Below are 14,782 nucleotides of genomic sequence, written 5' to 3' on the forward strand. Positions count from 1 at the left end.
GGGGGAGGCACAAACAGTAAGTATTTTCTCAATAAAATTCAAATATGACGTATTTTAGCTAAAAGACTCAAGAAAATCAAGCCTATGGTTCAACGTGAGGACATTTGTCTTCCTTGAATAAACATAGAGATTGAATAGGCAAAAGTATCGCCACTTTAAGTAGGCCAAGCAAGCAACCGTTGTCACTTTACAAAGACCTAACAAAATTAACAGAGTAGTTATCTGAAGTTGTACTTTGAAAAAATAAAATAAAATAAAATAAAAAACAATAAAACGAGCCTACAGAATTCCAGATAAGGAAACCAAGTTATGCAGATACCCAAGGATTTAAGTTAATGCAAATAACACATGGGCTAAAGCAAACAATGACTTAACCAGTTTGTCAAAGGCACCAGGAACAGAAGGCCCCTCTCAGGGACCTGAACCAAATTTATATCGTCATGAGAGCTCTGATTGGCCAGGAAATCTCTCTAAACATTCCCCAACCTGATGGGAGATCTCTAGTCTCAGAGTGCTATATTTGGTTGAGCCCTGTGTAACTGAGAGTCTTAGAAGAGCTTTTTTTTTTCTTGTGACATAATAGAAATGGAAATACTGCTAGGGACAGGCATTCATGACTGCATCCCATACAGGAGTACCACCTTTTTAAAAACATTTAATTAATTTATTTGAAGGGCAGATTTACAGAGAGACGGGGAGAGACATCTTCCATCTGCAGGTTCACTCTCCATATGAACACAACAACCAGGCCTGGGTCAGACAGAAGCCAGGGGCCAGGAGCCAGGAGCCAGGAGCTTCTTCCAGGTCTCCCACAAAGGGGAAGGAGCCCAAGCACTTGGACCATTTTCTGCTGCCTCCCCAGGTGCAATAGCAGGGAGCTGGATCAGAAGTGAAGAAGCCAAGACTTGAACCAGTGCCCAAAAAGGATGCTGGAATTGCAGGTGACCACTTAACCCATTTCACCACAACATCTGACCCGAGTGCCTGGGTTTTAGGCTAGATTCCACTCTAAAATTCAGTACCCCACTAATGTGTACCCTAGGAGGCAGCAAGTGATGGTTCAAGAATTTGGGTCTCTGCCACCCATGTGAGAGACATGAACTGAATTTCCTGCTCATAGCTTAGGCCTAGCTCAGCCATTGCTGTTCAGGGCATTTCCAGTGGATGGAAGATATCTGTCTCTGAATTTCTGCTTCCAAATAAATAAAAGGAAATAAATTTTAAAAATTAAAGAAAAAATAAACACTTTAAGTGTTCAGTCACTTGTCATTTTCTTGTGGATAACAGAAATTAAAATAAAACAACAGTAAAACTGTGTCTCCTTTCTAAACAGAGAAACAATTTATAAATTAAGATTTAAAACACTCATGCAAATAATTAGCTATAATTAAGTCAGCACTTAAAAATGTTTTCTGGTAGAATTTCATATCATTTTCACAGTATAGAAGTGAGAAAAACAAAGATACCATTGTGTGAGGAATTTTTGAACGCTGTTGCTATTCGGAGGAGAAAATGAAGATAGGGCCGCATATCCTCCCAATGTCATGTGTTAAAAGAACTGACCTTTAACTCGTGGCAGGTGAGAAATGGCCGAAACTGAGGCTAAAGCACTGCTGAACAAACACTTGCATCCTCTCCTCACTGCTCCAGGTTTAACCTCCACCTCAGACTGCGTTTTAGAAAGTCAAGAGACAACAACCAGAAATGAATTGAAGGAATATAACAAACAAACAAATGTGCAGAGAGTTCAAGTTTAAGGATCTTCCATTGTTTCAGATGGAGAATGCCAAAACTATATTCAAGAGCATGATTTCCACGGTGGGAGAAGCATATCAACCTTGTGCTAATGAGCTTAGCCAGTGCATCTGTGCCTGGAACATCTCTCTCTTTTTTTTTTTTTTTTTTTTTTTTTTTTTTTCTTAACAGGAATCATTCGAACCTAGCACTGTCAACCTATGTCACATGAAGACAAACAGTGAATACGTTAATATGCTTACTCTCTTTCAATCCTAAATTATATTCCAGGTTTACTTAATACCTACTATATATTTAAAATACAAATGCATAATTTCTGGGACAACCTGCATGGCTATATTGATCCGTTTGCAAGGCAGCTAGCGTTGTACATAATGGAGTACCATTAAATTTGCAAAGCAATTGTCCAGATACTATGAATGGCAACTTTTGAGTGTATGCTCTGCCATTCCAGTAAGATCTGCACCAGCAATGACACAGTTCACCACTACAGCCGTAGGGCCATCATTCACCACTTCTTTATTGCATTTTAATGAATACCAGAACTGAAGGGGATTTTGTGCACATAGGACTGCAAGCACTTTCCTCACTTAATGAAATAATACAAAATCTAACAATTCACAGCTCTGACTTTACCATGAAACAGAGAAGGGATGATGATTAGGAAATAAAGTTCTTTTAGAGTACAGAAAAAAATTAAAGAAAAGGAATTACATCTTTTTGTTTTGTTTTGCTTTGCTTTGAAATACCTGTTTCTTTAGTTCAACACAAGGCAGTTAAAACCTATTCAATGAAATTCAGAAAAGGAAATGAATGTAAACACTTTCTGAGAACTGTTCTTTATAGATTTTAATGCATGTTATCCTCTATTTAAACACACGCTGTAAGTGCACTGACTCAGAGCATATTGGATGTGTCAAAATGTGGAGTTTTAATAACCAGGGAAAAAAAATCTCAGATAAATTCCAGTCTTAGACATGAACAAAAATGTCATTCTTTTGCAGCTAGATTTTAATACATCCTTCAAGGAGTAAGGACTGTTGGAAATCAATATCAAATCCCAGGGTCCTTCTGCTGAGATATTCCAAATGTTAACTCTAATGGGAGTCTTATCAGAAAAAAAAAAGACAGATATAACCTGGGGCTGAGCAGTTCACCCAAGGGCTAGGAAGAGTTTTTGTTCAAATTCTAAACATATCTTACATACTTAAATAATAAAAGCCTTTAAAATCATAATTTTGGCAAACAATGAAACCGTTTTTCATAACTGAAAGCCTGATATGAAATTAGATAATTTTGGAGAAATTATTTCTCTTGTTTAGTAATTATCATTAATGAAAGAAAGATTTCATAAATACTAATAAATCAGGGCTGAATTGACTGACCATGCATCCAAATTGCTGCATTATTCACACTGGAATTACTCCAAAGATTAGCTGCAAATTGCCCTCTAAATTGAATTTATGGTTTCATTTTTCATAACTACTGTGTTGTGACAGATGAGAGGAATCTGAAAGGAAAACGACAGCAATGGACCCAATTTCTTAGTGTTCTGTCTTCAAGATAGAGCCAAACCATCTCTATAATTTATTTCAGCAACCATAAAAACTTGGTAGGCCGAAATCCAGGATATTGTACCCCATATCTCCCTCAGACGAAGGAAAACGAGGAAAAGGTCAACACTGCATCTTTGCCAAGTGGAAGCTGACCAAATCACTATCTATGGATGAAGAAAGTTCACACATATGATGCAAATATTTCATGTGTTTCATTCTTTGATTTAATTCTCAAAATGGCATCATAGGACTCATAATCATGCCCCCATTTTACAGAAAGATAAGGTAAGGCTGGGTCATCTGCAAGAGTCTGGATGTTGGGTCCCTGTATCTTCAAAACCTATGCCCAGGGTCTTCTGCCATGCCACCTCCAGGAAAGAACTATTGCTTCTATCTCATTACCTACCCAGACCTATTAACTTCATGCTTACCAAATCACTTGTAGTTTCTCTCGCATCAAAGAACAAAAATGCAGTCCAAGTTAGACAAAATGAAACACAAACTGATTCTATAAACTGAGCATCAGGTACACATCTAAATCTTTGGAACAACCATTTTTACACTGTTTTTGAAAAGTCAAAACAAAAGTAAATGCTTCCAGATCAGAGAGGCAGTAAAGATCTCCCCTTTTTATGAGACAGATTATTGGCTGCGATATAGAAAGGGGAAGACAATTTTGTTAACCTTTAAATTGGGTTTGTATCACCCAGGCCTCTCGGGTTAGAAATGATTGAAAACAAGTATCACGTTGGAGTTAGTGACAACTGCAGTTGATGCCTTCAGGTTTATAAGACTCTAGTCTATGAACATGTGCTCTGTTTGTAAGACAAAGAAGCCAGCGGTCTCCTATAGCTTTATGTTTCTAAAGTTTTAAAAGGTGTCAGCATTATTCTTTTGCAATGGCCTTAGATATCTTCTTTCATTAAACCAGCTCTCAAGTTAGCATGTATATGCCCAAGTAATGATGGCATTTCTAAAATAAGAGCAAATTAATTTATCTTTATTTAAAAATAAGTATTTTCACATTATGCTTGTTAATAATGAATTTAAATGTTCCTTTATGATGACAGAAAAAAAAACTTTGCCAATTAGGGCAAATATACAATGCTCTGAATATCTAGATAAATCTCTGTATTCTTTTACCTTTTAATACATGTACTTTATTATAGATTTTATAATTTATCTTTTCTTGGTGCAAATGATTAAACTTTCTCCTCTGAAGATTAGTTTTAATGTTTTAACGTGCTAGTGTGACACATAACAGTACTTCAAAATGGTGCAAGGGGAGCTTTCTCTCATTGTGCAACTCGGGAGGCAACAGATGATGGGCCAAGCAGTTGGTTTCCTGCCACTCACATGGGAAACTCAGATAGAGTTACTGGCTCCCAGCATTCACGTGGCCCAGCCCTGGCTGTTTCTGTCATTTGGGGAATAACGGACGATCACTTTCATGCATTTTTCATGAACTTTTTTGAGGATTATTCAATACACAAATATGTATAATATTTCCTTGAATGCCATATATATTGAGAAATGCATATATTTACAGCTTTCTAATTGCTGGGTCAGTGAAGACACACATAGATAACAAACCATGGCAAAAACCAGAACCCTGCTTTCATCCTAGAGTCTTTGCATATCCTTCATTCCAGTTATTACTCCCCTCTCCCAAAATGTTAACTATAATTCTCAATAGCTAATTACTTCTAACACCATAGTTTGTCTACCTATTTTTGTGTTTTATATATGTTGAAGTACATATGTAGCTTGTTGTTTAGGTTTCTTTCAGTCAACCTTATGATTATATCATCTGTTCATATTGTATTTCTTGTTATAATTATCATTGCTAAGTATGTCTATATATTTTTTTATTATAACACTACTTATTTTTTGATTCTGCCTTTGTTGACATATGAGTTATTATTGGTCATAGGCTACAACAAATAGTGGGTTTTTTTAACATTCTTGGACATGTCTTTGGTGCGCACATGTACATAGGATATTAATATATTCTACTTAAGTATATAAATACCAAGAAATTTTCCAAAGCAATAGTATCAAAGTATACATCAATAGTATATATAACTAATTTACAAATTTCATAAAATTAAGACACTATACAGTCATAAAAATAATCACATGTTGAAGATTTCATATAACACATTAAATGAGAAAAGAGACAGGCATTATAGTCAATTTAAAAGATAATCCACAGATAGATAGCTCAAAGATAACAAACAGGAAGAATCAGGTAAGTACAAAGGGAGTGCTGTTTGAGACAACTCACTGTTGTTTAAAAAAGAAAGAAAGAAAACAGAGAGAGAAAGAGGGGGAAAGAGAGAGAGAGAGAGGAGAGGGGGGAGAGAGGGAGAGAGGGAGGGAAACTTGCATTTTTCTCATTCTTTCTATTGCTCCTTCAGGAACTCATACTAGATGTTAGGCATTTCATTCTCACTTCCATGTGTCTGAACTGTTCAGATTATCTCTAGGCATGTCATTTTTCTATTATCTATATAATCCCACAATGTGTTTTCCAGTTCAGTAATCTGCTCCCCAGCTCAATATTATCTTCTGTATAACCCATCCTTTGCATCTTGAATTTTAATTACAATATTCCTTAATTCAGGAAGCTCTGTATGGTCCTTCTACTAATCCTTTTAATTATTTTAGATTTTAAATTTTCTTTATTATTCCTTTTATTAGATCCTTTTTTAACTTTTATTTAATGAATATAAATTTCCAAAGTATGGCTTATGGATTACAATGGCTTCCCCCCCATAACGCCCCTCCCACCCGCAACCCTCCCCTTTCCCACTCCATCTCCCCTTCCATTCACATCAAGATTCATTTTCGATTCTCTTTATATACAGAAGATCAGTTTAGCATACATTAAGTAAAGATTTCAACAGTTTGCTCCCACACAGAAACATAAAGTGAAAAATACTGTTTGAGTACTAGTTATAGCATTAAATCTCAATGTACAGCACACTAAGGACAGAGATCCTACATGAGGAGTAAGTGCACAGTGACTCCTGTTGTTGACTTAACAAATTGACACTCTTGTTTATGGCATCAGTAATCAACCCAGGCTCTTGTCATGAGCTGCCAAGGCTATGGAAGCCCTCTGAGTTCACTGACTCTGATCATATTTAGACAAGGCCATGGTCAAAGTGGAAATTTTCTCCTCCCTTCAGAGAAAGGTACCTCCTTCTTTGATGACCCATTCTTTCCACTGGGATATCACTCGCGGAGATCTTTCATTTAGGGTTTTGTTTTTATTTTTTATTTTTTTTTCCCCAGAGTGTCTTGGCTTCCCATGCCTGAAATACTCTCATGGGCTTTTCAGCCAGATCTGCATGCCTTAGGGGCTCATTCTGAGGCCAGAGTGCTGTTTAGATCCTTAAGCGTGTGTTTATTTCATAGTTGGAGAAATACAGAACTTGGGGCTGGAGCCGTGGCATAGCAGGTAAAGCTGCCGCCTGCAGTGCCAGCATCCCATATGGGCACCAGTTTGAGAACTGGTGGTTCCACTTCCAATCCAGCTCTCTGCGGTAGCCTGGGAAAGCAGTAGAAGATGGCCCAAGTTCTTAGGCACCTGCACCTACATGGGAGATCCATAAGAAACTCCTGGCTCCTGGCTTCGGATGGGCGCAATTCTGGCCATTGTGGCCAGCTGAGAAATGAACCAGCAGATGGAAGACCACTCTCTCTCTCAACCTCTCCTTCTCTCTCTGTGTAACTCTTTCAAATAAATAAATAAATCTTTAAAGAAATACAGAACTTACTGTCTTAACAATTTTAAGTGTATAATGAAATAGTGATATGTATATCCACATTACTATGCAGAAGATCCCTAGAACTTTATCACTCTCATCTGAAATTCTGTGTCCTTTGAACAACGTAATTTTCTTCTTCCTCCAGTTCCTGGCATCGACCATGTACTTTTTGTTTTTAAGACTTTGATTACTTTAGAGGCATCATGTAAGTGGTTCATCTGGTATTTGGCTTTCTGTGACTGGCTTATTTCACTCAGCATAATGTCCTTAGAGTCATCCATGTTTCAGCACATGCCAGTTTTCTTTTTCTTGAAGCTGGATAATACACCATTGTCCATGTACACACATTTTCTTTATTCATTTTCCTGTTGCTGGTATTCAGATCGCTTCTATTTCTTACCACAGTGAACAAACCCATAATAAACATGTGTGAGTAGATTTCTCTTTGTGATGTAGTTTTCAAATCGTTTAGAATATATATGGAGAAGTGAGATTGCTGGTTCATGTGACAATTCTTTTTTTGGTTTTTTGAACTTCCATATTGTTTTCCGGAACTGCACAATTTTACAAATAACTTTTATATCACAAATAGCATAGCAGGCTTCCAACTGCTCTACATCTTGCCAGCTCCCGAAATTTTCATTTTTTATTAAAATGCAATCATTCTTACAATATTTACCTCAGATTTTAATGGGTAAGGTGATATTTCATTGTGGTGTTGATTTTGATTTTCTGAATAAATAGTAACTTAGACAATCATTTCATATACTTATCAAAATGCCTATTCAATTTCTTTGGCCAGTTTAATTCGATATTTTTTGGTTGCAATCTGATAGTGATGGAGATGAAAAGACTATATTTTCTGAATATTAATTTTTAATCAGGGCATTGTGGCATAGTGGGTAAAGCCTCCATCTGTAGTATTCAAACAGGAGCCTGTTTGAGTCCTATCTGCTCCACTTCCGATACAGCTCCCTGTAAATGGGCTGGGAAAACAGTGGAAGATGGCTAAGTCCTTGTGCCCTTCCATCCACATGGGAGACCCAGAAGAAGCTTCTGGATCCTGGCTTCAGATAGAAACAGCTCCAGCCATTGCTGCCATTTTGTGAGTGAACCAGCAGGTAGACAATCTCTCTGTCTCTATGTCTCTGCCTCTCTGTAACTCTGCCTTTCAAATAAATAAATCTTTAAAACAACAACAAAGAACTTTATCAAATAGATATTTTGTAAATGTTTTATCCAACTCTGTGGTTGCACCAAGTATTCCTTGGCTGCACAGAGTTCATTAATGTTTATTTATTGCAAAGAGGTTTTTAAGTTTGTCATTTGTTTGTTTTTTATTTTCACATGTGCTTTGGTGTCTTATCCAACATCATCGCCAAATCCAATATCATACACATTACCCCTTATGTTTTCTTCTAGGAGTTCTACAATTTCAGATCTTACAATCAGTGCTTCAGTCCTTATGGAGTTAAATTTTTCATGTGATATGAAATAGAGTCCAATTTCATTCTTGAGCCTGTGGATCTCCAGTTATCCCAACACCATTTATTGAAGAAATTATCTTTAACCAATTTTGTAGTCCTGGCTCCCTTATCAAAGATCATTTTATTGTATACATGAGGTTTTAATTCTGGCCTCAATTCTGTTCAATTGATCTACATATCTCTGCCTTTATGCCAATATCAGGCTGTTTGATTACACTGGTTTTGTAATATGTTTTGAAACCAGAATGTATGAAGGCTCCAGTATTGTTTCTCTTTCTTAAGATCATTTTGGCTACATGTGATCCTATGACATTCCATATGAATTTTGAGATGTTCTTCCAATTTCTGCAAAAATATCATTAGGATTTTGATTGCATTGAATCTGCAGATTGCTTTGGGCAGAATGAACATTTCAACCGTATTATATCTTCCAATACATGAACATGGTATTTCTTTTCATTTAATTATACTGTCTTTGATTTCTTTTAGGAATGTTTTAGATTTCAGTGTAGAAATTTTTCACCTGCTGGATTTAGGTATTTCCATATACTTTCTTCTTTTTTATACTATGTCAATTGAAAATGGGAATGCTTTCTTAACTTCCTTTACATACTGTTCATTTTTAGTATATCAAGCACAAGTGATTTTTGGATGTTGATTTTCTGTTTTGCAACATTGCTAGATGTCTTTAAATATAAACAGCTTTGTCTAATCTGCAAACAGATCATTTTACTTTTTCCTCTCCAATTTAGGTGACTATTTTTATTGCTGTCAATAAAACTTCTGTTAATATACTGAGCAGAAGTAGTGACAGTGATGATGTGGTTCTTGTAGTTATTGCTTCCTTATAATTTAGTTTTGGTTTTTCTTTGTTGAGAGTGAGGGGCCTAGGTCTCCTGTTTATTTGTGTGCCTTACTAATGTGGTTGTTGTTGCGATTTCTCTATCTGAGGAAATGATCACCCCCTCAAGTCTTCACTAGCGTCTTAGAATGATCTTCACAATCGGCCTGGCTACAGGGTCTGTGATCTTTTAGATCTTTTACGGGGATGCTACTTACTTGGGTTTCTGCATGTAGTAATGTACCAATTGCAGAAATTCACTAATTTTTTTTCAGAAGCTTGTGGCTGTTCCTCTTCTTGTTGCCTGTGGTACTCCAAGCTTTTTGAAGTTACCCTAAACCACTGGGTTCTGTTCGGTTTTTGGCAGCTCCTGGGCATCCAAAAGATGCTAATTGAATCAACCTTCCAATCAGGCAGGAGAAACTGAGGATCTTCAACAAAAAAGCAGAGGACTATATATATAAACTGCTTTTCTCTTTTCCTCTTAAGGGATAACTCACAAGCTGGGTATATATCCCCAGTCACACTGATCATTGACAGCTTCTGTCCCCAATATTGCCAGTTCTCTAGCACTGCAATTATCTGCCAGACTGGCTTTTGTTCTTCTCCATAGCTCCAGGTATTCAAATCATGCTGGGTCCTTGTCAGTATTCCATTTCTGCCAACACAGAAGCCAGCCTCTCAGGCAGCCCACCAAGAAGTTGGAACATTGAGCATATGCTTCATACTTCTTTTTTTTACCTCCCAAGGGACACGTTGCAAGTTGGGGTTTTTCTCCCAGTTGTAGCAAACTATACCTGGTTGCTGGAGGGACTGATGTGAATGAAATGAAACAGTTTTCTTAACATGTTTCAGTATTGCTGTTCCTTCTTTCTAGAGTTCCCATAAAGGCTTTCTGCAAGCATTAATTTTTGCTAATCTCATGTCTATGTAAAACAGAATGAAATCTGAAGCTTCCAAGTTTACCAACTTACTAGAGTCATTCACCAGGATTCAATCATTTTTCATATATTGTTTTAGATGTCTCAAATATAAAGTTTTGTGTGGTCTCTTCCTGCAGTTTGATGCTTCAGCTCTTACTTGGTGTGTATCTTTCTCGTGAATTTGTGATTTGTGACTGTGAATCCATCAGTTCTGAATATAAAAACTGTGCAGCCTGACTTGAGGTCTTGTGCATGCAGAGACATTTTTGCTTTGGCGTCAACTAGTTCCCACAGGGATACCACAGCTGACGTCCAACTTTACAAAAATACCTGTTTACAAGATTGCTGTATTATATAAATCATGTAAATATAAATCTTGGAGCTGGCACTGTGGTGTAGTGGGCTAAGCATCTGTCTGCATCCCATGTGGGCGCTTGTTCTAGTCCCAACTGCTCCTCTTCTGATCCAGCTTTCTGTTACGCCGTAGGAAAGCAGTAGAAGATGGCCCAAGCACTTGGGCCCCTGCACCTGAGTGGAAGACCAAGACGAGGCTCCTGGCTCCTGGCTCCAAATCAGCCCAGCTCTGTCCTTGGTGGCCATTTGGGAAGTGAATCAGCAGATGGAAGACTGCTCTCTTCGTCTCTCCCTTTCTCTGTAACTATATCTCTCAAATAAAAATCTTTAAAAAATATAAATTTTATATGATACAAAATACATTCCCAAAGTTATTAATTCTAGGGGAATTACTTAGACCTAAGAGAGAGATTGCAAACGTACTTGGCCTCTCCTGAGTTGGTGGTCAGATTTTCTTTTCTATCTTTGTTTTTTCATTTTGGAGGATTTTGTTTTAACATTCTAATTTTCTATGGAAAAATATTTTTATGCCACAATGACTATTCCCTTGAATGTTTTACAATTATTCACTTTGAAGTTTTATATGGCTTAAACTTTACACATGAAAACCACTGGGGTCCAGAGATGAAATGTTAATTTCATCAGATATTTTATTCTAAGATTTATTTATTAGCAAAGCAGAGTGACAAAGAGAGAGGAAAAGACGAGAGAGAGAGAGAGAGAGAGAGAGCGCTTACATCTCATCGTTTACTCCACAAATGTCCACAACAACCAGGTTTGGGCTAGGCTGAAATCAAGAGCCAGGAACTCCATACTGGTGTACCACAAGGGTAACAGGGGTACACTACTTGGGCCATCATCTACTGCTTTACCAGGTCTATTAACAGGAATACAGATGTATAGTTGAGTAGCCAGGACTGGAACCGATACCCTGATAATGAATGCAAGCATTTCAAGCAGCGGCTTGACCTGCTGTGCCACAATGCTGGTCCCAAAAAAATTTTTGTTGTTGTTTTTGCTTAATTTTGGGGTTTTCTTTGTTCATTTGTCTTCATCTGGCAGTTATCTGTCTTGAGTTTATTAAACTTGCCACTTGGTATTGATTTCAGTTGCAAACCCACCTGAGATCCAGTTTTGAGATACAGATTTTCAGGGAAAATTTCTCTCCTCTCTTCCCAGCACCAAAGTTCAAACCAGGTTCCATTCCTGAAGTGGAGTTCCGCAGTGCCAAGGCTGACTCATAATCACCTGTGTACCGGAGAATCATGGCTAAGAGTGTTCTACGCCATTTTCCACCTTATGAGGAAAATATTTTCAAGAACAAAGCCAACTCCACAGTTCTGTTCATTCTTGGCAATCTTAATTTTTGACCTCAGAGTTCACATAATAATTTTGTAAATCCATTAATATATGTTCATATATTCAGTGAGATGACAGATTACAAAGTCTATCAGCCTACCAAAATAAGTGGCACTTTTTTCTTTCTAGTACAGATGCTAGATGAGCACGAAGTCTTTCAGAGGATCCAATTTTAAGCAGAGTTGCCTCATTTCCAACTCTTAAATATACGGTCTCCACACCTTTCCCCTTGGCTCTCTGTGGGCATTAAAACCTCAGCACACACAGTACCTAAACCAACCTCCTCCCACATTCTCACCCCTTCCTCCAATAGGATATCAACAGGGTGTTTCTTTTTTTGACTTGGAAATGTTTGTTTTATTTAAATTTCAGCCTGCATTTAAAAGAATGCTTGTGGTATTTTAAAGCTATTCTTATAGTATTCCTAGATTTTTACTATTCTACCACATTTCCCTTTACAATTCTGACACATAGATTTAGTAAAGTCAGTGAGTTGGAGCAGGTATTTGACTTAGTGATTAAGATACCAGTTAGTATGTCTATGTCCCATATTGGAGCACCTGGGTTAGCTCCTGCTTCCTGTTTCCTGCTAAGGTAGACCCTGGGAGACAATAGTGATAGCTCAAGTAATTGGGCTCCTGACACCCACATGAGAGACCTGGATTCTGTTCCAAAACACAGGCATTACAGGCATTTAGGGAGTGAACCAGCAGGTGGAATCTCCCTCCCTCCCTCCCTCCCTCTCTCCCTCCTTTCCTCCCTCCACCTCTGTCTCTCTCCCTGTCTCAAAGGCATAAAAACTTTGAAAAGATAAAAATAGTCAACTAAAATTATATCTGCATTTACAAACTTAAGAATATCCAATTAAGTGGCTTCAACTGACATTTTAAAAAATCAATGTAGATTGTACAACTTGGAGTTTAGATTATTTCAAATATTAAAATGTTATCTTCAATGGTCTTATGAATTTTATTTCCCTATTTTAGTTTACAATCACATTTTCATATTTACAGGAAATGGGCTGTTTCTTTTCCATATCACTAATGTTCTATTCCTATTCCAAGCAGGTATACTATAATATAATCCTGGTACTAATACCCTGTGTCAGAATCCACAGGTTTAAGGCCTCAGTCTCCCACAGAACTTCTCTCACCTTAAATGCCAAGCACAAGTCTCAAGGCCCATCCACACTAAAGCCTGGCCAGCTATACATTCAGGGTTTTCTCTTGAGTTTAATAATTCACACAATTTCAGGTACTATGCTTATGGTATAGTTTTATTATCAAGTATGTTACCAGAATGAGGAAAAGACACAGGAAGAACTGGAGAGTCCCAAACTCAGAGCTCCCATGCTATCTTCCCAAGAAGTCATGGGAGTGGGTTTGCCAACAAGTACACTCCCCTGTACCTCAAATCTGGAGTTTTCTTTGGATTTCACTAGGCAGGCTCGACTAATCCAATCACTGGCCACATGACTGAATTCTAGAACAAAGTTCCAACCACGTAATCACAATGATGGTCTTTCTGATGACCAGCCCTCCATTGCCAAGCTACTAGGGAATGCTCCAGGAAGTACCTCATCAGCATAGCAAAGATGCACTCAGAAAATACCAAGAGTTTGGCCTGCGCTGCGGCTCACCAGGCTAATCCTCAGCCTGCGGCACCTGTACCGAGGGTTCTAGTCCTGGTTGGGGCGCCGGATTCTGTCCCCGTTGCTCCTCTTCCAGTCCAGCTCTCTCCTGTGGTCCAGGACAGCAGTGGAGGAGGGCCCAAGTGCTTGGGCCCTGTACCCGCATGGGAGACCAGGAGGAAGCACCTGGCTCCTGGCTTCAGATTAGCACTGCGTGCAGGCCTTAGCAGTCATTTAGGGGCTGAACCAACGGAAAACGAAGACCTTTCTCTCTGTCTCTCTCTCTCTCATTATCTAACTCTGCCTGTCAAAAAAAAAAAAATACCAAAAGTTTAGAAACTATGCCAAGAAGGGCTGACAAAGCCCAAATATATTGTGTATTGTATCACATTCATTTATATCAACAATATACTAAAATATATTAATCTATGAAGTAGTTCAGAAAAAAAATCAAAAGATGATAAAACTATTAGAGGTGGATACTGTGGCATAGGGGGTTAAGTTGCTGCCAGAGACTCCTGCATTTCATGTCAGATTGTCAGCTCAAGTCCCAACTACTGTTTCTGATCCAGCTCCCTGCTAATGCGCCTGGGAAGCAGCAGATGGTGGCCCATGTACTTGGACTCCACCTCCCACAAGGAAACCAGGATGGATTTCCTGGCTCCCTACTGTGGCCTGACTCAGCCCTAGTTATTGCAGGCATTTGAGGCGTGAACCAGCAGATGGAAGAGATCTCTCTCTCTCTCTTTCTCTCTCTCTCCCCTCCATAACTCTGCCTTTTAACAGATCAGCTAATTGCAAATATATGGTAATGGTAGTTTATAATTCTAAATAGGTATAAACTAATAATATTATCCTTTATGTACATACAGTGTTTTAACTGTTTTTTAAAAAAATTGTTCTCATATACTACTTGATCTCATCTTTAACCCACAAAGTAAACACTGAAATGCCCTCTTATAGTTAAGATTTACAGGATTGCCTAAATTCAAAAACCAATGTACAGTAATGTAGCATCAAACAGACACCAAATAAGTGATCCTCAGATAATCCCATAATTTCATTGGGAATTTTCCCACATGAAACAGGACGTCTCTTTTG

The 14,782-nt window shown here is 38.0% G+C and overlaps 1 long non-coding RNA gene across 1 annotated transcript in view; it reads right to left on the minus strand.

The window, feature by feature from the left end:
• Positions 1-11,924, minus strand: part of LOC103349072 (uncharacterized) — a 73,175-nt gene extending 61,251 nt beyond the window's left edge. Inside the window, exons 1-2 of the long non-coding RNA XR_007920956.2 lie at positions 11,814-11,924; positions 1,564-1,669 (exon numbers count right to left, since the gene is read on the minus strand). This is a non-coding gene — a long non-coding RNA (uncharacterized lncRNA). The remainder of the gene's footprint in view (positions 1-1,563; positions 1,670-11,813) is intronic.
• Between the last annotated feature and the right edge of the window lie 2,858 nt (positions 11,925-14,782).

This window comes from Oryctolagus cuniculus, chromosome 9 (genome assembly GCF_964237555.1).
Source record: "Oryctolagus cuniculus chromosome 9, mOryCun1.1, whole genome shotgun sequence".
NCBI classification, from domain to species: domain Eukaryota; kingdom Metazoa; phylum Chordata; class Mammalia; order Lagomorpha; family Leporidae; genus Oryctolagus; species Oryctolagus cuniculus.